Here is a 22,459-nt window from a genome sequence, read left to right on the forward strand (position 1 = left end):
GAGCTTTTAACAAAGTCATTGTACTGATCAAAGAAATCAATAACCCATGCTCTCGTCCACCAGAAATGGCAACCACGATTGAAGTTAAATACAAAACTTTTAACAAAGTCACTATACTGATAAGAGAAATCGATAACCCATGCTCATGCAAGAGCTGAGCCGACTATACACAGGGGGGGGGAGAGAGAGAGAGAGAGAGAGAGAGAGAGAGAGAGAGAGAGAGAGAGAGAGAGAGAGAGAGAGAGAGAGAGAGAGAGAGAGAGAGAGAGAGAGAGAGAGAGAGAGAGAGAGAGAGTACCTTGCAACAGCCGAAATAGATCTGAAACTTGGCGTTGATGACTATGATGATGGGGCTTTTGTAGACACCAGGCAAGAAACAAGAACATTTCATCAATGAGCGAGAGTGAGAGGCTGATCGACCTGCATATGACGAGAGGGAAAAACAATTAGTGCAACGGGAAAACCCACTCAGGGCCCGCCTGCAAATGACAATTGCCTACACATGATGGCGGATGTAGCAGGGCCCCACCCTATTCAAGGCCAAAAGAGGGCCTGGTGTGTAATGGGCCCAGTGTTTATTTTTGCAAGTCCACTAGGTTTTTTCCATTGAAGGGCTCGTGAACAAGTGCCTTTCTCTTGGAAGGGCTTTTTCAAAAATTTGACCTTCGATAGACATGTATTCTAAAATTTGCATTTCTACCTAATAGAATAGTATTTGAGAAAAAATAAATAACTATGACATTTATATAAGCCATCTTGTTGGTTTTTCGTGTCCATTATTAAAAAAGTATATAATACTGATATGATATGATGATAAAATATTTAAAATTTAGTATAACATATGAGTAATTATTCAAGTATTTAAAAATTTATAATGCTATCACCGAAAATAAATTTGCAATGCTAAGTTGAGACTAAAGCTCAATCAATTAAGAAAGTCTAGAAAGGCAACAAGATAGCTCTACAATCATCCATAGTCTCAGATGAAATAGCAATACAATCAAAGCACACCATTACTTATACTTTCTTATATCAACTGTGTTGCTACCACATTAACATTGTGATGAGCTTTTAATCCATCTCATGTTGCATAGATGACATCCCAATCAATATCTGTAGGGTCCTTAGCACCATTGTATGAAAGGAACATGAGTTGATTCAAGATCTCGAGTGACAATCTATTGCAATCATTGGACTTGATATGATTCATTTTGGAGAAACCTCTCTCACAATCAACCGTGCTTGCAACAATGACCAAACATGCATGCCATAACTACCCTTCTATAGCAAGGTTTGTAAAATCATGCCTTTCTCTAAGAAGGGCAAATTTTTTTACTTGCCCTTCGAGAAAGGTCAAAATATTTACCTTCTCTCGAAGGTCAAAATCCCTCTAGAAGAGCTCTGCAACCTCAAAAAAAAAACCCTGGTGGCAGTGGAGGTGCAACTGAGGAGTAGCGCTGATGGTCCCCTGCTGCCCAGCCATGTACGGGCCTTATACGCGATCCCTCAAGTCCTGCTTTCCTTCTACACTCGGAACAAATCATCATCTCCTTTCGTCGCCGCATGCCTGGGCAGCAGGGCACCATCAGCGCTACTCCTCGAGGTGCCAGGTAGCACTCAAACATATCTCCCATTTAATCACATCAACATCGCATCGGCCCGTCAAGTAGATTGCAGATGAACATAATTTATGTTACTGCGGATTAAACAATGGCGTTCATCTCTTCCTGACGACGACGACGACGACGACAATAATGTGCTACTACTGATCAATCCGCATGAATTTGTGACATTATTGTGAATGCAGCTGCGAGCTAGCGCAGCCCAGTATTTTCGTGCGCTTGCAGGCCGGAGTCCTCTAGAAAGAGTCCTTCAATCCCTTCTCTTCCTGGTGGACTTTGGCCCGCAAGTGCACGACAATACCGCAGCAGCAGCGTTACTGCCCAACAAACTGCGACATGTGGAGCTGCAGCTCCGCCGGCTTGAGGGCCTGCGATCGGCCCCATATGACATTCAACACGATATTGGCCACATCACTGAAACACTACTCAAGGTCTCAGTGGTGGTGGACGACTTGAGCAGGAGGCCTGCACCTGGATCTGTACTGTCCCCTGATCTGTCCGTTTATGTAAATTTTTACATATGGTATCACGCCTGATTTGTTCAGTCAATTAGTTTCATGTATGAAACGAGAAAACTGCAAAACTGCCAAGTTAATCTGCAGATGTGTTTCAGTCTGTGACACCGATTTCAAATCGACAAAGTTTGCTTTTGGTTATTACAGTGTTTTGCTTAGTTGAATCTAACCAGTTGACGCATGTTACCGTACCAGAGTTGCACAAGATAGCCACCATAGAAGTGGGGATGACACTGCCACCTTCCACACAGCTCCAAGTGGCACTAAATCGAGTTTCTCCTCCGCAGCTCATGGCAGATCTGAGCTAAAATGCCTCTTAGCAAAACTACACTCAGACAAGAAGCGGGTCTGCATCTTCCTGGACAATGTGTGGGGGTGCAAGCATCTGGAGGAAATGTTGACAGAATTACTTGCCAATGTGCTCCCAGGAGGGAGCTACATGCTTATCTACTCCTGATCTGCGGCTGCGGTGAGACAGCTGGGGCAGATGTGCGTCAAGAGCAAGGAGGAGGAAGTGCAGGGCTATCCTTCCCCTTCTCAAATGAAAACGTTGTCAATAATTCTCATATTAAAAGGTTTAGGTTCAACAGATTAGAAGATTTCTGTGGGGACTTCCTTTTTCCAACTAACACCAAGCATTGCCACAGCATACATCTCTTAAAAGCTAGGCATAGATTTTTTGGACGAGCCACACTTCATGGAGCAGGTCTTTCCTTGGATAGCAAATCTGAAAGAGCTCACAGTTCTTTTTTTATCGCATGGTGCAACCAGCTTCCATGTTGCAAGTATCCCAAAGGTATCTCCCATTACCTAAACGCCTTTTTAGTATCTTAATAGAGTAAGGTATGCAAAAGCTTACAGTAGGACTAGCTAAAGTGCCAACATAGGCTACTTACATAGCTTCATAAGTAAAATTTTCATGATTTTTATTGCTATGTGACCGATGCTTGGAACTAGAAGCAATATCCATCCATCAAGCATTTAAGCCAACCATCCATCAGGCACTTAAGCCAACTAACTATTCCAGGCCAATGTACTTTAACTTTCTTCTTCTTTCCAGGTGAAAATGCTGTAAAATATACTAACTAAAAAGTGTGTGATACATGTCAACAAAAGTGGTATGGGTTCAGTGTAAACCAGATCCACTTATCATAAGGAGCAATCCCATAGCTTATCAGACCATGTATAAATGAGTACAGGAAGAACAGTAAGTTGAGTGAAGCTGGTTGAGGAGCTGTACATAAACTTGTTCAGTGAGGACAGGATTAGCGAAAGAGGAGTTGCTATGGTGCATGGACTAATTACAGTTGAGAGAATCATGAACAGACTAGTATTCAGCTGCAGCATTTTTGATGCATAGGAGTATGTTTGCCATTCCTTGCTTCACTTTGACTCGGCTTTCTTGGGGTCTCCCTGCTGCTCTTTCCTAAGTTTCATTGCATGCTTGATGAGGCCTTTTTTTCATTTCCAACCTGCCACAAAAATGTCCATCTTACTGAGGACAGGAAAAAAGAAAAATGACCCTGAAACAACTGCTTCTTTTCTCTGTAACTAGATATTCCAGAGAATTAGGACCCTCATCCCATTTTAAAATTCTGTGAAGAGGCCACTGGATTCTCCAAGTAGGAACTCCTTCTTCCATGTGATGGTGTATGAATAGGAAGGCCTAGTAATAATAATATAATTTAAGGCAAACTCCATTCCCCATCCCTATTCTTCATAGCTCTTTCTCCTATCTAGGTGACTTTGAGCATTATGAGTCATAAAAGGGTGGATATTTTTGCTTCAATGGGCTGGAATTTAGGTAAAGGGGGATCTGGAATTAAATTGGCCCCTAATCGGATACCCTCTGCAAGATTAGGCTTCCCCTAACCAATCCTTTGGAGGACCAACATTGAACTCATTGGTCTCGAGTTGATATTTTTCCTTAATATATTGTGGACTTGGCTAGTTTGGTATTTTGAAATCTCAGAGATCTTCCCATTCTTGTACTCCCATTTCAAAATTTTTGTGGGCTTCTTTCAACAAATGGTTGAGGTTTTTCTCACAAGAGAAGCTGAATCGTATTGAGTCCTTGCAAGACTACAAGAGGGTAAGTTGAGCTTTTAATCAGGGTTGTTTTTTCCTTAAGAGAAAACGAGGAATTCCACATATTCTTGACCAGATTTGAGGCCTTATCTACAAATCTGAGTTTTGGAGAAGGCAGCAGTGATAACATTTAGATTCTTCCACTTTTTGTAGTCCTTGAGATAGACGTGACCCACACTTCTATGGAGTAAAATGACCCAATCTTAGAAATCGCTTAAGTATACATCTGGCAATCCATTTTGCTGCCATTTTGTCAACCAGATACTCTAGATCTAGGACACCTAGATCATACTCTACTTGCCAGGCTACTCTGAAACCCCCAAGAAAAGAAATTCTGTCAGTAACACCCCGGAGAGAAACCTGAGGCAAAATACAAAGTACAAGTAACTATGTAAAGAGTAATGAAGTACATCACAAAGCAATGGTTGTATGAACAACCAATTAGGTGGGCGATAATGCCAAATTATTTGAGGGGTGATATGGAAGAAAGTGCCCGAGTCCCATGTTCACAGGAAGGCCTCTCTTTCCTTTCTCAATCTCTTAGAGCTGCCTTGTATCATCTCTCATCTTCCTTGAAGAGTGTGGATGATCTTTATCCATATTCTCGCTAGAGTCTCTATTGTGGATACATGTTACATCTTGTGGTCTAGGTGTACATCCTTGCTATGATGCTGGCGATTAGCTTTCATTTGTGGTAGTATCCTTGGGTTCTGTGCACCTAGGAGTAGTCTAGAGTGCAATCTTTCTCAAGAGTTGTCCAATGATGAGAAAAGAAAAACTCTCTTGAGTGTTTTCATAGCCACATGCTAGGCCTCTATTTGTGACCCAAGCTGTCCCCAAGATTGCCATGAAATATCATCTTGAGGGCTCTTCTCCATATCTTGGGCTATAGTATAGTCCCATAGCCAGTGTCTTTGTGTCTCCTTTGGCTCGTTGCATCTCATGCATGCTGTTGGGTCCTTGTCATATCCAAGACAAGTGCCAACCGCCGAGCTCATGTGAGCTACAAGCCATAGGAATAAAGTTATCTTCCTATGCCTAAAGGTGTCATGTGGCCTCCTCCAAAAATCATATAAGAAGTCATTTGAGATTCCCTCTTTGTGCCATGGTGGGTGGTTGTTTGGGCTCTAATCCTACTCATCTGTATCCTCCTCCCTAGCCTAGTAGTGTAGCCAAAGAAGACCACATCACAAGGTCTATCAAGGAATAGATCCCTCCGCACCTACTCTCTTGGATCCCAACGTAATTTGTGCAGAGGCCCTCTAGTAAGCTTGGTATCTCCATCCATCTATAAGATAGGTGGCGGAGTCTGGGTCAATGTGCTAGTTCCTCTTCAAGTGCACCACTACCTTGATCCTCTATTTGGAAAATCCAATGAATGTCATGTGGTCAAGATCCTCTTTCCAGAGGCGGCCATCCTTCTCAACCATAAAAAGTGAATAACTTATCTCCACTAGTCGCAATGACTACTAAAAGATTCTCTCCTACAGAGAATAGACTGATCCAAGTTTAAGAAGTGCATGTATTAGTTTGCCAATTTTGTGGAACTCCCTTTGCCATGGCCTCAATCGTAGCTCTAGCTCTTGTGAGACCCTATAGTCTCTGTCTTTGAGTCTCCTACAATAGCTCTTGGAATGCAAACCAATCTGCGAGTGATGCAATGATCTATAAAGAGAATCTTCCCCATAATAAGTATGTCCTCTATCGAAGAATGTGGCTCGATTGTGATCTCAAGTAGTGATGGAAGAAAAGAGGCTGCCTCCTCTTCTCTTTTAGCTCTAGTAGGAGGTAGTTGGTGAAGCCTTGATGATATAGATCTCCATGCTTTGACAATGTTAGTTGTGAATCTAACCTCAAAGCTCCTTTCTAGGTCTGAAGCCTTGATGATATAGATCTCCATGCTTTGACAATGTTAGTTGTGAATCTAACCTCAAAGCTCCTTTCTAGGTCTCTCTCTTGAAAAAAACAATGATTGCTAGGCTGCCATAGTTCTCCAAGCATAGGTGTCATAGCCTCGAGCTTCCATATTATAAGTTTCTTCCAAGGCTCCTCACTTGGAAGTAGACCCCTAACAATGAGCTTAGTTAGTAAGGCTTTACTTGGACAATTAGAGTCTACGATCCCCAATGCTCCTCTAGATCTAGGCTATATGATGACATCCCAAGCCACCTTCACTTTGGTTGGGCTCCCATCTCCTCTCGACCAAATAAAATTCCTAATAAGGTGCTTCACTTGGCTGATGCATGACCCGGAGAATGTCCAATAGGAAGTGGTATGAGGCCCCAAAATTTTCTATAAATAGGCAAGATATCCTCCATTTAACCCAATCTCGTTTTTGTAGGTTTCAGGAGTTGTATCTTTGCTATCTACACCCCGTTTGTGGAGGATATCTTAGTCAGAGCTTTCTCTTGTTGCCTGCTATTATTTTGCACTTGATTTTGGCCCTTGTCTCCGTCTTTTGGCTATTGCCATCATCAAGAGCTGTTGCCTAGCCCTTTGAAGTTTGTGTTTATTGTCACTTATTGGAGTTGTCGCCATCATCCACACACTGTTGCCATCATTGTGACATTGGTATTTGCTGAGTTTCTCTTTTCTCCAGTCGTCATCATCACTTCTTGCTTAGTTGCCCAGCTTTTCTCTCTCCTCCGGTAACTGCGTTTTTAGTATTTCTCTCCCCTCATTGCTTGTTTGCATTAGATTCAACTTTCACAGTTGCGTTTACTGGTGTTCGACTCTTGGAGGCTACCTTTGTTGCGTTTCAAGATCCGTCAGAAGTACGATAGTCTCCCACTCAACACCTTTGCCTTGGTCCTTGAGACATGAGATATCGGGGCACAATTTTCATTCTTGCACGGTTTGTTTGCTGCATGAGCATTGTATATTCAGTATTCAGTTATTCATTCAAATTCTATTGTGCCAATTGTCAATGAGTTACCCTAACCCTAACCGTATTCTTTTAAGTTTATGCTTTGTGATATGCTTTTATTTATGTTTGTGCTTTAGGATATTTCTTCACATGGTACTAGAGTAAGATTCTCTTCCATGAAACCTTGGCCTTTGATCTGAAAGCTCTTTGCAAGAAGCAAGAATACCAAGAGGGCAAGATGACTTCGAACACATATTCACCATATCATCATGATGCTCCTGAGCCTAGCACATTGGACACACAACGGAGTGGACCTCACATCTTACTCCATTCGATATGGCTGGAGAGTCTTCGAACTACCATGGAGTTCATAGATCATACAAGATCTCACGAGTGGAATACGATCTTATCCTCATGTATTGAGCTCAATAGTAGATTGAAGGTAGATTTGAGTTTTCCCCTTAGGTTTGGTGCATTGGTCTAATGATTTTTAGGAAGGATGGAAGCTTCACAAAGGACTAGCCATCCTTACCAAAGGACTAGCCATCCTTCCGTGGAAATTGGCATGGAGTACAAGCTATTTTCCTCACTAGCACCATCTTCATCTTTTTCATCTTTTCCACACACTTCTTCATCTTCATTCACTCCTATGTTAGATATGCATGCTACTACTCAATCTTTTGATTTGACTTCCTCTTTTCTGCAAGATATTGGAGATGCTTATGATGAAGGAACTCTTCAAAGTAAGTATTGGTTCATTAGCCTTGAAGAGGATAGGTTCTCTCGATTGCACTCAAGAAAAGATAAACAAAAATTCTAAGAATCTATAGTGAGTGCTCCTTTCCATCTTTTCCTTCTGTTGCTATATCTCATGGTAGATATGATGATTTATCTTTTTCATCATTTGCATTTAATGGACAAAAGGAACCTCACGCATTTTTAACAAAAACGCAAATGACAAATCCATTTAACATTCCATCCATCCTACCCATTAGTTCCGCTACACCTTGGTTTTAGTCTCCATTAAGTGCACCATATATGTCTTCTCACATCACACCGGGGGGTCCTTCCCCCTTAGGCATGCCTTTTAGGACCTTGTCTTTTTCTCAGCCAAGTGGTATCTCCGTGATGGAGGTTCATTCTCCCATTTCCATACTTTTGGGTTTTTCATGGCTTAGAAATGCCACCCAGCCCTCACCGAGTGTGGATTAGTTGGTACTATAGTTTGCCTCCATGGCATTACCTAGTAGGCCTTCTAGTCATTTTGCTGTATCCTAGTTGATCTATGGAGAAGGCTTACATGTCCTAGTGCCTCCACCTCCACCACCACCTCCACCTCCACTAGCAATTTATGGAAGCATTCATGTTTTAGTGCCTTTGGATCAATTGGCACCCATTGGACATTATTAGCTTATTTTTGTCTACCCACCCTCCCTTCTATTTATCCCCCTCCATCACCTTCATCCTATTCCACTTATTTGTTACCTCATGGTTTTTGTCCTTATAAGTTAAACATGCCTTTTATGACAATACTCGTTTTAATGGATTTAGCTTCTGTACTTGGTCAAACTTGATGAGATATGTCCTTGTCTCCTAGAACCTATGGAATCTTGTGTAGGGTTTGAAACCCAACTTGATTCCGCACTTGTTCTACACAAGGTTGTTTGCTCATGGAAGGCTAGAAATATCTCCGCTATTGTTTACTTGATGCAAGGTCTCTTACTTAAATTTCATTCATAGCTTCAACATTTTGACTTAGTATGTAAGCGTTGGGCACATTGACATCATTTTACTGCCACCTGTGTTGATTTCTCTCCTAGTGCTACACTTTGCTATGTGGAACCTTCGACGACCATGTACCATGTCATCATCTTGTGCTACATTTGCAATTTTGCGTCCATCCTCTATTTGCATCAATGATGGAGCATCCTATTACTGGGTTTGTTTTTGCCAGACGTATATAGAGGCTGGCTTGTTGCGTTTCAGGATACGTCAAAGTATGATACACTCTCCAACTTATACCCTCTGTGCCAATTCTCGGAATATAAGAGTTCAGGGGTCAATATTATTCACTCCACAATACATTGAGCATTGTATTTTATTTAGTATTTATTCATTGTTTCATTGTCTCTACATTACACTAACCCTAACTAAGTTTCTTTATCAATCTGTGTATTTGTCACATATTGATTTGTGTTTTTTGCAATAAAGTATTTTTTTACATCAACTTTTTGATAAGATAAGATGGTAATAACTTGATTAAGCACTAATTATAACCAACATAAAATCCAAAAACTAAAGATACAAAATTTACCACTTAATATTGGACAATTAACAGCTTGTTGGCCCCAAAACTAATGCCCCTTGCAACATTTCTTTATCTTGTATTGCAATCTGGATGGAATATCTTTGGATTTCTTTAATCACCACTCTCCAATTGCCTCTTACTATTATATATAACCACCAAGTCTTCAAACCAATTTGTCCCTTGGTATACTTATGGAATTGGCATTTACCATGCTTCTTGGTAACAAATTCAACCCCAAATCATTTTGGATGAATGGCCTCTTGAATTTCCTAAAATTTCCTCTGTTTCAATGACTAAAATTCAAGTATTTAAGCCTTCCAATCCAAACACACTTTCTAAGGTGGCTATCAAACTCTAATATTGCTGTAAATTAGGGTTTATAGTAGAGATTTTTCAAGATCTCTACCTCCATGGCTAAAACTATTGGAATTTGCTAAGGAAATATAAGAAATAACTGGAGGATGAGAGAGAATGATGAGGAGAGAGAAGTGTTCCACTTGAGTAAACAAATCATATTAAGAAATAAACTATTGGATATCCAATGGGAAGTTCAAGGGTCCAAAATCCAAGGCTCTAGCATTAAATCTTGTCCCTTACATTATCCTAGATCCTATCCGATCTATTAGGGCTCCAATGAGGTTGATGATATCAAGTAGGGAATGTAGGTTCATGTTCAATCCCCTGAGGAGGACACGTCTTATCTTAAGAATGGTAAGGACAATGCGATTCTTAGCCCTCTAGGTCTGTAAATAAGAGGACTAGCCTAACCTATTTCTAACCAAGAAATTGGAAAGAAAATACCTCTAATCTCAAGAAAATTATGGAAGCCATAGCCAAAACTATATTAACCTATGAAAAGGAACTAAAAACAAGAAATGATTCTTAAAATGCACCCCAAGCAAGTGCCATGGTAACTGACCACCGGGTGTCAAGATCAAGAAGATCCTAGGTTTAGAAGAACTCACCAAAGTTGAATGATCAAAATGACCAAAGACCCCTACAATAGCACCTTGTGCCCTACTTATAGTTCTTCCCCTAAAACTAGGTAGTGTAGGTTATAATTACAAGGCTCATAGGTCAAAATTTCCTTCATTACAATCCATCCCTACCTAAAAAAGTTGTCTTCAAAACCGAAAATTACAAAGAGTACAAAGATAAGTCATATGGAGGAGCTCATAAAAAAGTAGTGATGCCGAAAGTACTCCGCAAAGCTCAAAGAAAGATTCTTCAAGTAAGGAATTTCACCTTTGTTGGGGGTAAAGCACCTCCGCCTAGCCGCCCGTGTATTACTACACTTTACTACACTGACAGTACCCGCCACTGCACACTGCAGGTGGCGGGCGCCCGTCAGAGTCACTTATTCTTTATTCTTTTAGTGACAGTTTGAATAAAGGAAAGCCCGGCCACACATTGTGGTTGTTGGAGTTCCCTCTTTTGAGTCTCTCTCCCTCTCTTACTCTTGCTCTCCATCCGCCATAGCTCTCACCGCCAAGCTTCTTCATCCTAGGTTCTACTTCCCTTTCAATTGGTATCAGAGCAAAGGCATTGGAGCTTGCTTGGCATTCTCTTTAGCTCGGATTTGAAGAGCTTCAACTAGAGCTTCAATGGCAGCCATGGCACCTTCATTTGCAGGAATGTTTTGATCTCTAGCCTCCTCGCAGGAATGTTTTGATCTCTAGTCTCCTCCCCGATCCTCTTTCCTTCATTCGGCACCTTGCAGGGCTGCATCGTAGCCCCCTAATCATTGCCAAGTACTCAATAGCACTGCTAAATACCCCCTAGCCCCCAGGAGCAGCCACCACAAAATGCGGTGCATTTTTAGGGGGCTGGGCTGATCTCCTCCTGGCATTTCCAGCTCCTTCCCCGGCTTCCCAGCATTGTTTGCAACCTTCTCGATCATCTTCGGACTCTCCGGCATTGGTTCTTGGCTCCCACTAGCGATCGATATGAGTGCTTCCACCTTCAACCATTACTGTATACACAGTCCCAGGACTTTCAAAAATAGGACAGCACTTGACATTTAATGTTTGATGCTTCTTGGCATTGCTGGTTTGATGCCTATTGATGTCCGGTGATGCCCGGATGTTATGGGATGCTATGTCTATGTCAGAAGTGGAGCAGCGGTGGAAGCATAAACATGTGCTGAAATAAACTGCTGAAACACAAGACAAAAAGAGAAAAGAAAAGAACACGATACAGATGAGAACTCAGATGTATGCACGGGAAATGGAATCCATATATTTGAACACGAGACAGTCGCATACAACAGTGAGTCACTGGCTGCGTGGGCACTGGCATTGGCTCCTCTCTCTACAGAGTCTGCAGATGGTGAAATGAAGTGACTGACTGAGGAGGAGCCACTGAGTATAAATAGGCTGAAAAAGTGGGGAGCAATAATGCTAGTCGGACAGCATTAATGCTGGCCGATTGGTGCATAAAATGCTCCACTGGCATAAAATGCCACACCAGAAAAAAACCTAAAATACCTAATAAAAATGCCTAGCCCAGATCAAGCTCAGACTCACACATGAGATGACAAATACTCTGCTAACAGTCTATGCTTTGAGACTGATTTGGAGCAAATTTGGGTATCAATTGAGCTTCATTTGACAGTGAATATGCTGCTCTAATACAGTGGGTTGAAGCTCATTTACTTGGTGTATGCATTGGTTCTTGGATACGGGGTGCTTACTGGAGATTTGAATGATCATACCGATGTATTTGGAGATTGTCAAATGCTTCTTTCTAGTTCCAGAATGCTTTTGAGCTTGGATTAGGCTCTGTCTTGGTCGTCATTCACTGGCATTGGGATTGAGTTGGCATGCTTTGGACCGTTTTATGCCTATTGTCACTGCTTGATATTTAGGCTTCTCGCATTTATGCTTTGGTCAGATATGGATGCCACTTGGTTTGCACATGCTTGACAGTCACTTGGAGCTTCGTCTTTGGATGTATTTGAGCATGTTGGACCTACCGAGCATTACATTTGGTTGTCAATTACATGCTATTTGAATGCTTTCAGGCTTATGCTTTACGGGCCTGAGATAGATTGGGATTTATGCTCTAGATGTACCCTACTGGGATTTGGAATGTCTGATGCTATGTACTCGATGTATTTGAGCGTTGCTTGCTCTATTTGCATCTGACATTACTTCCAGTGGGAGCCTCTTGGCATAATCTGATGTACACAGATTTTTACTTACACTTGAGCTTGAGCTTGAGCTTGTGGGACAGTTACATGCATTTACTCTCTTGAGAGCTTTATGTCTCAAGTTAGTCTGTAGTGGGCTGATTTGATACGCCTATTGGGGCAGGCCCCTATCTCTATCACAGGTTTGTCAGTTTTGTATGCATCTTGGATGGTTATGCATTGAGCTTCTTGCTCTATCAGTTATGCCTGTTCTTGGTCTCTTCTCTTACCCCGAGATCCATTACATGCATGACTTCTAGACCTATGAGATATCTCTTGCCTGACAGGTTATTGGTTTGACAGTTCTTGGTACCTTCTTGCCCCTTGACACTCATTGTTGGCTATATCTTGCTACCTGAAAGTTGCAGTGATATTTGTATCAATGATTGCTTCACTTTGAGACAGTTTTACTTACTGCTGTAATTTATTCTAGCAAGCTGAAATCTGCAGATTTCGAGCACTCGTATGAGGGTAATACTTATTGTTTGATGTTCTCTTAGTCATATTTGGTGGATAGGTGGTTCTCTTGGTGATATTCACTCTTTCAGCTAGTTCTAGCAGTGGTTTTAGTGTGTTTTCTGTTAATTACAGTAACTTGCAATTTTGCATTTTTGCTTTGATTTGGGACAGTATGGCTGGTCATTTGAAAGACAGCTCTCTTTAACATTGCCAAGTTAAATGGTACCAACTATGGGTATTGGAAGTCCCAAATATGGTAGGTTTTGGTGCAGAAGTTGCAAATTAAACCCTTATGTTTCAAGGGTGTTAAACCCAAGGATATGGATGATGATGTTTGGAAGTTGATGAGCTATACAAGTCTACCATTATCTTGTCACTCTCAGAAGAGGTCCATCATAATGTTGTTGAATATGAAAATCAAAGTGCATGGGACTTATGGGAGAAGATTCAGGAGCTTTATGCCCAGCAGAGTCATGCGTCATAGATGTATTGGCTGAAGCAGTTAATGGACCTTCGCATGAAGGAGAAGGCATCCCTATCATCTCATTTCAGTCAGTTTTATGCTATTATAAAGGATCTGTTGTCACAGGGTATTGAGTTCAAATACAACTTGCACCCGTTGTTTCTGCTTGGCACCTTACCTGAATCATGGGATGTCTTTCGTACTGCTATATGCACGAACAAGCTTGATGGGCTGAAAATCAAAGATGTTGAGAGTGCTTTATTGACTGAGGAAATCAACAAGAGAAACAATGATACTTCCCTTTTTTCACGTGCATTGACCGTTAGAGATGGCAGACATGGCAGGCATGATAATAATCATAAGGGCAAGGACTCTTAGAAGTCCAAGTCAAAGTCACGTGGCCGCAGTAAGTCTCGTGAACGAAAGTCTAATCTTACATATCATTATTGTGGGGAAGCAATACCTATTAGGCCGTAGTGCCATAAGATACACGATGATAAGCGCAAGGAAAAGGAAAAAGAGAAAGTGTGGGAAAAGTTTTTCTGAGCGCAGTATTGTACCTGCAAAGTCCAGTGTGAAGATAGAAGAGGTTAATGTCATGCAAGCCACCGATTCAGATGAGGATTACATACTTGCAACTTCCTCATGCGATGCCTTACAGGCTTCTAAGACACATTCTATGTATGCGCAGTGTTGGCTTTTGGATTCGAGTACGTTATTTCATGTGATACCCTGTCGAGATTGGGGTTTCATACATATCATACCATCTTTGGTTTTGTGCGTCTTGGTGATGATAGGTCTCTTGACATTATGGGCATTGGAGATGTTAGGTTGTAGTTTCCTTCTAGCAGTCCTTTTGTTTTGCATGATGTATGCCATGTACCTGCGTTGACTCGCAGTCTTATGTCAGTTGGATAGCTTGATGATGCAGGGTATATTGTGTCTTTTGGAGACTCTGTATGCAAGATTACTCGTAGCATGCTTGTGCTTGCAAGAGGTGCCAAGTTTGGCAGCCTCTATCCCTTACTTGTATCTTGAGCTACCTTGAATCATGTTTGATATAAGGGTTCTATTCCCCATGTATCCCTTTAGCATGCTCGTTTGGGACATATGTCCCTTAAAGGAATGAAAATACTCCATGCTCTGCAGCATCTTCCGTCTTTTAACTCTTTGCATTTTGACTCTTGTGATCATTGTTTGTATGGTAGGTAGACCAGGAATACGCATAAAAAGTCTGGTAAGAAACACATGGATGAACCCTTGGCTCTTGTGCACTCAGATGTATGTGGGCCCATGCCCTGTCAGTGACTAGGTGGGGCAAAGTATTTTATTACTTTTATAGATGATTTCTCACGTAAGGTTTGGGCTTATCCCATAAAGAGAAAATCCGATGTCTTAGACACATTTTAACATTGGCTTGCATTAGTAGAGAACCAGTCTAGGAATAGGCTGAAATGCCTAAGGTCAGATAATGGGGGTATGTATCACGTGCTTTTGAGCAATTTTGTGATGAGTGACGTATTAAGCGTCAGTTGACCATCCCTTATACCCCTCCCCAAAATGGTATGGCTAAACGCATGAATAGGACGATTCAGGAAAGGGTTCGTAGCATGCTTAGCTAGGCTGGCTTACTACAGCACTTTTGGGCTGAGGCAATTACTACTGCAATGCATCTCATTAACGGGTCACCTAGCAGTGACATTGACTTTCAGGTTGCAGAGAAGGTATGGGCAGGCAAGCCCCTCTCTTATGATCATTTACGTGTATTTGGATGTGAGGCATTCTGTCATATGCCCAAGGACAAACGCAATAAGCTGGATCCTAAAAGTGTTAAATGCATTTTCATTGGCTATGGAGATAAATGAGAGATGGGTTACCATCTATGGGATCTGCAGGCGCGAAAAGTGATCCGCAATCATAATGTCATCTTTCATGAGGACAAAATGCATATGCAACCTAAAAAAGTGGTTGAGGTACACAGAGTTATCTTTCAGGAGGAGCCACCTGCTCTCGAACAGCCTGCCGCTCCACGGCCAGCTAGAAAGCGTACAGCATCACTTGATGCTCATGGCCCATATGTTAGACATATTGATATTAGACATGATGTTGGTCAGGCAACAGAGCGTGGGTTGAGGCATTCTACTAGAGATAGACGATCTCCTTACCGTTTTGTGCCCTCTATGGGTTATATACTGGTTACAGATGCAGAAGAGCCTCTCACTTATGATGAGGCTATGCACAGGGGTGATTGTTACTCTTGGGAGAGGGCTATACAGTATGAGCTTGACTCATTGCATAAAGATCAGACTTGGGATTTGGTTTCCTTGCCTTAGGGTAAGAAGGCTTTGCCATGCAAGTGGGTGTACAAGTTGAAAAGTACCCATGGACACCCCAAGTCGGGATACAAGGCTCGATTGGTTGCTAAGGGCTTTAAGCAAGAGCATGGTGTTGACTTTGATGAAGTCTTTTCTCTAGTTGCACATCTTGACTTGGACTTGTACCAGATGGATGTCAAGATGGCTTTTTTACATGGGGACTTGCATGATGAGATTTACATGGACCAGCCTAAGGGCTTTGCAGACCTTGGCAGGGAACACCTAGTGTGCAAGCTAAAGAAGAGTCTATATGGCTTGAAGCAGACACCTAGAGAATGGTACCATAAATTTGATGCATTCATGCAGTCACAGGGCTACAACCGTACTGTTATGGATCCATGCTTGTACATGAAGAAAGCATGTGACGATTCTTTACTGATTTTAGTACTCTATGTGGATGGTATGCTTTTGGCAGAGACAGCTCATGAGGAGCTAGATGCTCTTAAGGCTCAGCTCAAGAAGAGCTTTGAGATGAAAAATCTAGGACAAGCCTCTCATATACTTGGTATACACACTACATGCGACAGATCTCAGGGACTACTCTCTATCACAGAGGGAGTACATTTATAAAGTCCTTTAGCGCTTCCGTATGCAGGATGTTCAGCCTATTGGTTGCCCATTACCTTCTCATATGAAGGTTTCACAGGCCGATTGTCTGCACACAGATGAGCAGAGGGCGGAGATGGCCAAGATTCCCTATACATCAGCCGTAGGCAGTCTTATGTATGCCGTGATAGCCATCTGTCCAGATATTGCTTTTGCAGTTGGGGTTGTGACACATTATATGGTTACACGTGGCAACAAACATTAGGATGCCATGAAGGGTATCATGAGGTACCTGAAGGACACAGCAGATATGTGTATTTGCTATGGCAACCAGGATATAGGAGTCATGGGGTACACTAACTCTAATTATACAGGACATGTAGATAGTAGGAAGTTCACTTCTAGCTATGTGTTCACTTATACTGGAGGGACTATCTCTTGAATGTTCAGGATGCAAAAGTGTGCGGCTCTTTCTACTACAGAGGCCGAGTATATTGCAGCCACAGAGGCTACTTGTGAGGAGGCTATCCAGTTAGGCCATTTGATTGCAGACTGTGGAAAACAGATGCTATGTCTACACTGCATTCAAATTTTATGAGTGCCATTCAATTGGCCAAGAATCCGATCTTCCATGCGAAGACGAAACATATTGAGGTGAGGTATCACTTCATTCGCGAGGTCATTGAGAACAGGTCTGTTGACCTTGTCAAGATTCCGACTAAGCAGAATCTTGCAGACTTGCTCACGCGAAGAGTCTCACTACAAAGCGTTTTGCCTTCCTCAAGAGATTGATGAGCATTGGATGAGATGACGTCTTTTTCCTCATCTTGTTGTACATGTGTACATGTTGTATTGTCTTTTCTTTTTTTTTTCTCACTAGGACAAATTCGCCTTTAAGTGGGAGGTTGTTGGAGGTAAAGGCGCCTTCGCCTAGCCGCCCATGTATTACTACACTTTACTACACTGACAGTATCCGCCACTGCACACTGCAGGTGGCGGGCGCCCGTCACAGTCACTTATTCTTTATTCTTTTAGTGACAGTTTGAATAAAGGAAGGCCCGGCCACACATTGTGGTTGTTGGAGTTTCCACTTTTGAGTCTCTCTCCCTCTCTTGCTCTTGCTTTCCATCCGCCATAGCTCTCACCGCCAAGCTTCTTCCTCCTAGGTTCTACTTCCCTTTCAACCTTGATCTAGAAACTATGAGAAACATGCATGTTGTCTTGAACAAGGTAGCTGTAGAAAATCAGCCATAACTTTGGATGGAGATGTCCAATTGTGTCATATAAGATGTAGAAATAAAGGAAACATTATAGAGTATCCAACATAACGTAAAAGTCAAACTTTGATGAAGGTAGGCCAATTATTCTAATTACAGAAAATTATTACAGCAAGCTGTCCCCTCTTTTGAGACATCATGAATCATCCAAAAGATCCATCTAGATTGAAAATGATACCATCATAAAAGTCATCTCTCATCCAATGATTGCCATCCTCACATAGATCGAATGTTATCCCAACATAATGGCTATCAAAGATTGGAAAACTATCACCAATCATATGCTACCAGCCACATAGATTAAACGGATATAAGGAATGATGTTCATAATCATCCGGATCAAAAAGAAGCATAATGCCATCATCATCTTCATATGCATCCACGGACCACATTATACTCTGCATCCACATCATACGCATCCCCATGATCCTAATACTAACAACCATAGTACTCATGATCGTATACATCCAAGGAAGTATGAAACTCTTATATTGGTTGTTGTAAGCCTTTGTTGAACGTAATCTGATGCATATCCTTAATAAGCTCATCATGTGATGCCCAAAGTCTTGAAGACCTTCATGTTCAACAAAACCATCTACAATCACAAGTGGCTCATGTGGTTCTTCACCTATTATGTCATCCTCTTGTTCACCTTCCTCTTCATTGTCCACTTCCTTATATTCAAGCTCTTCCTCCTCTTCATCATCTACACTTCCAACAAGCAAAGAGTTCACGATTGCATTTGTTAAGCCCATGTAAACATGCTGTTCAAACTCATTGGGATGTGGCTCAAAGGAAGTGGCATGATCTCCATTTGAATAGGACTCCTCATAAAAGCAATCATGGTTGTCAACTTGATGCTGGCCAAAACTAAAAGAATCTCCATACACGTAACCATTAGCAAGAACCATGCTGCTAAGTAAATAAATCCTCATAAGCATAATCATTAACACGATGCCCATAGTAGCCATGCCGCTGTTCAAGTACATTTGAGCATTGACCATCATCATAACAAGGTGCATAGCATACATGTTTTCCAAAAGTCATTATCAGCAGGTACACTCATCGTGATGCTGTCCATATGATGAAGCTACACAAGAAAATTGACCAAAAGAGTATCCATGAGATGTAGTTCCATGTGGTTGCTGCCCAGAATAGTTATCTTGAAAACCATGAATAGAAAGCTCGTTGAGAGTGGAATTTGAAACATAAAGGCCTGATAAACGAGTAGATTGGTCATTGAATGAAGTAACAATGTCAATTAATTTGTCAATCTTGGACTCCATTATATGACCAGACTGATCAAACCCTTCAATTGGACAAAACCACTCTCTTACATCCCTGTCAACAATGCTGTCCCAATGATCCATAATCACTGTTTCAACAATATCTTGAGAAGTATGTGTCCAAATGACACAATTATTGGCTCTAAATGAAGCACACAATTTCCCCCACAAGCAGATGCTTCAGATTTACATTAGAATGTGATTGTAAATTTCTGTAGTTGGTTTCTCAAATCTGTCCCAAAGTGCTTCTTAACCCATTAATGAATGCCATACAAGAGGTAGAAGAAAGTATGTGTCCAAATGACACAATTATTGGCTCTAAATGTACACAATGTCCCCCACAAGTAGACACTTCAGATTTACATTAGAATGCAATTGTAAATTTCTGTAGTTGGTTTCTCAAATCTGTCCCGAAGTGCTTCTTAACCCATTAATGAATGCCATACAAGAGGTAGAATAAATCTGTCCCTAAGTGCTTCTTAACCCATTAATGAATGCCATACAAGAGGTAGAAGAAAGTGTCACTTGTATATTTTGACCAGCTGTCAGTCTGATTCTATGAAGGACTACACGAAGAGGGACTTTGGCAAGTGCTGAAAACCCACCCACAGTCAACCTTCACCCCATGTTTTCTTCTATAATTTCAACAAGTTCACTTAATGCATCAGTTGTTGCTTCTGCTCCTTGAAAGGGTACCAACTCATGAGGGAAATGATGCCAAGAACATAGCCACAGCTCAAAATTTTGGTTCGAACAAGTACAGCTCCAAGTAAAGCCTCGCATGTGGTCGTTCTGCTGTAGTATGCCATGCTTGAGGATGAAAACTCTGTCGAGAGGATTGCTGAGAATGGGAACTGGGTTACTAAAATTTCAGCCTAAACAGAGCCTGTTCAAATTTGCCTGTACTTCAGCTTTGACAACTAGCTAGGTGCTTGAAAACACACTGCCTATTAATAGGCTTTGAGTTCTATATTCACACTGAATTATTGGTCCAATATAGGCCTGAAAATATGCAGAATATGTTGATTGTTTTTTGGTTAAGCTTTTTGTATTAGCAATCTCAGATTTGGAACAGGATTGCTCATCTGTACAGCAGACATGAAGCTATTTTTTTGTATTTGCAATCTTAGATTTGGAATAGGAAGCCCAAAAGATGCAAGGTACTGGCAAGACATGCTGCACTGCTGTGCTGTGGATTATCCAAGTTGAAACTTAAACATGGCCATAGTGATCAGGGTATACAAATACAAAAGAAAGCTTTGCTTCTTTCCTCCTTGCTACTGGAGCTACTTCTTTGACCAAGTCTGTTAACTCCCTCAAGGTTGCATCATGCATATTTGCACTTCATCTTCAGGTTCCTTACCCCTGACTTTGAAATTGTCCACAGTATGATGTCCGATAGACTGTGCTTCAATGCTAAATACCAAATTGAGCAAACTATATCCAACTTGACTTGAAGAAGCGAACTATATCTAGATTTACTTGAAGATGTGATTAAGTTCCTTGTCTATGCAGGAGAATTCTCAAAGGTGAGTTTCTTTTTTTGTCTTTGTTTCCAGAGAGGCTTCTTTTTCTCAAGGTTGAAGGGTCCATATTGGAATAAAAAAGTAAGAGGTTCAGGGCTGACAAACGATGGAAGAAAGGTCTGGGTGTAAGTGCTGTTGGTCAGGTTTTATCTGGACTATTTTATGTTGATCAATCCAAAATGTACCAGGGTTAAGTACTGCAGACTTCAATTAAATGTACAATCTTAATTCTTGTTAGTGTGGCAGGATCCAAGTATGCATCTACTAAGAATTTCAAGAAGATAATGATTCACTTCTGCTCTCAGCCCTTTTCGTTGCAACAGGTCCTCCAATGTAGATTCATACAGCCTGCTTGAAGCAATTTCTTCTCGGATGGCTGGTGTAACTTCTTGATTGCTTGAGTCCTTTGATAAAAGTGGCTTTGGAAAGGCAGCCTACAGCATCTACTTGCTTGGTTCATGTAGCACCAGTCCATCTAGACTAGTCCCAAATGCTTAGACAGCGCTACATTCCTAACTCTGTGCTGTGTTTCATTGCCAAAACATCCATTCCAGAAGCCCTTGCCTTGAGTTTTGACAAAAAAGCCTTACATAATCCACATGCCCTGACTCAGAAAATATGCACTTGATGTGAGAACATTTTACTCCAGAAGGTTTGCCTTGAGTCACAACCTAATCATCCTGCATAATCCAAGCACCCTCTCAGAAAATCCCCCCTCCATACCCTGTTTCTCACTGAATCCTCTTGAGAATTGCGCCAAAACAACAGCCTTCATTCAAGAGGCGTACCAGGCGGCAATGCACTAGGCTTCTTATTCCTGATAAGGATCATTGATTTCAACCACAGGCTCAATTTCAGATTGTAAGCAGCTCCTAGACTGAAATCGGATACTTCTTGCCCTGCTTTATCAAAGGTGAATATTTATTAAGTGCTGAGCAATAGGCAATACTCTGTTCTTGCATATCTAGAACCCCTGTGCTTTATGCACTAATGATGGATTGTGTAGAGGCCATCTTCACCATGCACATTTCACTACTCTAGAGAAGAAGAGATCTCCTAGAGCATATCATTGGCCATCCTACAAAGGGAGGAGGATGGACGAGCAGGGTGCAGATGGACTGCTAAGAGGATGCACATTGCCAGAGCAGAGATTGATGCCATGAAGGAAGCCAAATCAGAGTATAGGTTTCGTGCAAGGACGTCCTTTTGGATCCAATCTGGTGATAGGATTAACATATACTTTTTCTACATCAAAGGGCCAAAGCACTCTAGAGAGTCCTCGGAGACCCAAGAGAGCTGATGGATCCATTTCACAAGGCCCTTTAAAGGGGCGGCAGGTGGCTACACAAAACTAGACCACTTTGCTGGGGTCTACCACTAGGCCCTTATACTAGGAGAGGGACAGAGAGACAATATAGCAGAGCACCAAGAGGGTGGTTACTAACAGGATAAGCATAGATCTGATGGCCTAGTTTATAGAGGAGTCGAAGAAGGCACTTCTCACTAGGCATGTCTATTGAGCTAAAATACGCTTTACAGCTGATTAGCATTTTTAAAGAGCCCCAAAACACACTTATTTAATGAGAAATGCAAATTTGGTGCGCGGTTCGAGAGAGTTTCAATGTTCCCCCAAAACCCTAATTTTTAAGGGCATCCTTCAACATCTATAAATAGATAGGTTGCTCACCATTCAGCCTTATTCTTTTATGCAGGTTTCTCACTCTACCATGCAGATTTCAACAATCAGTCAACTACCATCTACTATCTAGCCATCATTGACTCGAGCCCATCACTATCCAACCCATAGTTGTCAGGTATGAAAGGTACGATTTGATACAATACGATAAAATACAGGAGTAAAGATACGTTATGATTTTATAAGGTATAGTACAATATTAGTGAAAAAAAAAAGAGCTTTTTTTAAAAACCATAAATCAT

General features: G+C 41.5%; 1 long non-coding RNA gene across 1 annotated transcript; it reads left to right on the forward strand.

Moving 5' to 3' along the window:
* Window positions 1-1,431: 1,431 nt before the first annotated feature.
* LOC148029160 (uncharacterized) lies at window positions 1,432-21,391 on the forward strand. The gene is made up of 3 exons (XR_015692384.1): window positions 1,432-1,756; window positions 2,333-2,933; window positions 20,555-21,391. It is a non-coding gene; the product is annotated as an uncharacterized LOC148029160 (long non-coding RNA).
* Window positions 21,392-22,459: the final 1,068 nt, after the last annotated feature.

The sequence above is a fragment of the Lygodium microphyllum genome, chromosome 11, assembly GCF_053477565.2.
Source record: "Lygodium microphyllum isolate KBCC chromosome 11, Lygodium_microphyllum_v1.1.10, whole genome shotgun sequence".
Lineage (NCBI taxonomy): Eukaryota > Viridiplantae > Streptophyta > Polypodiopsida > Schizaeales > Lygodiaceae > Lygodium > Lygodium microphyllum.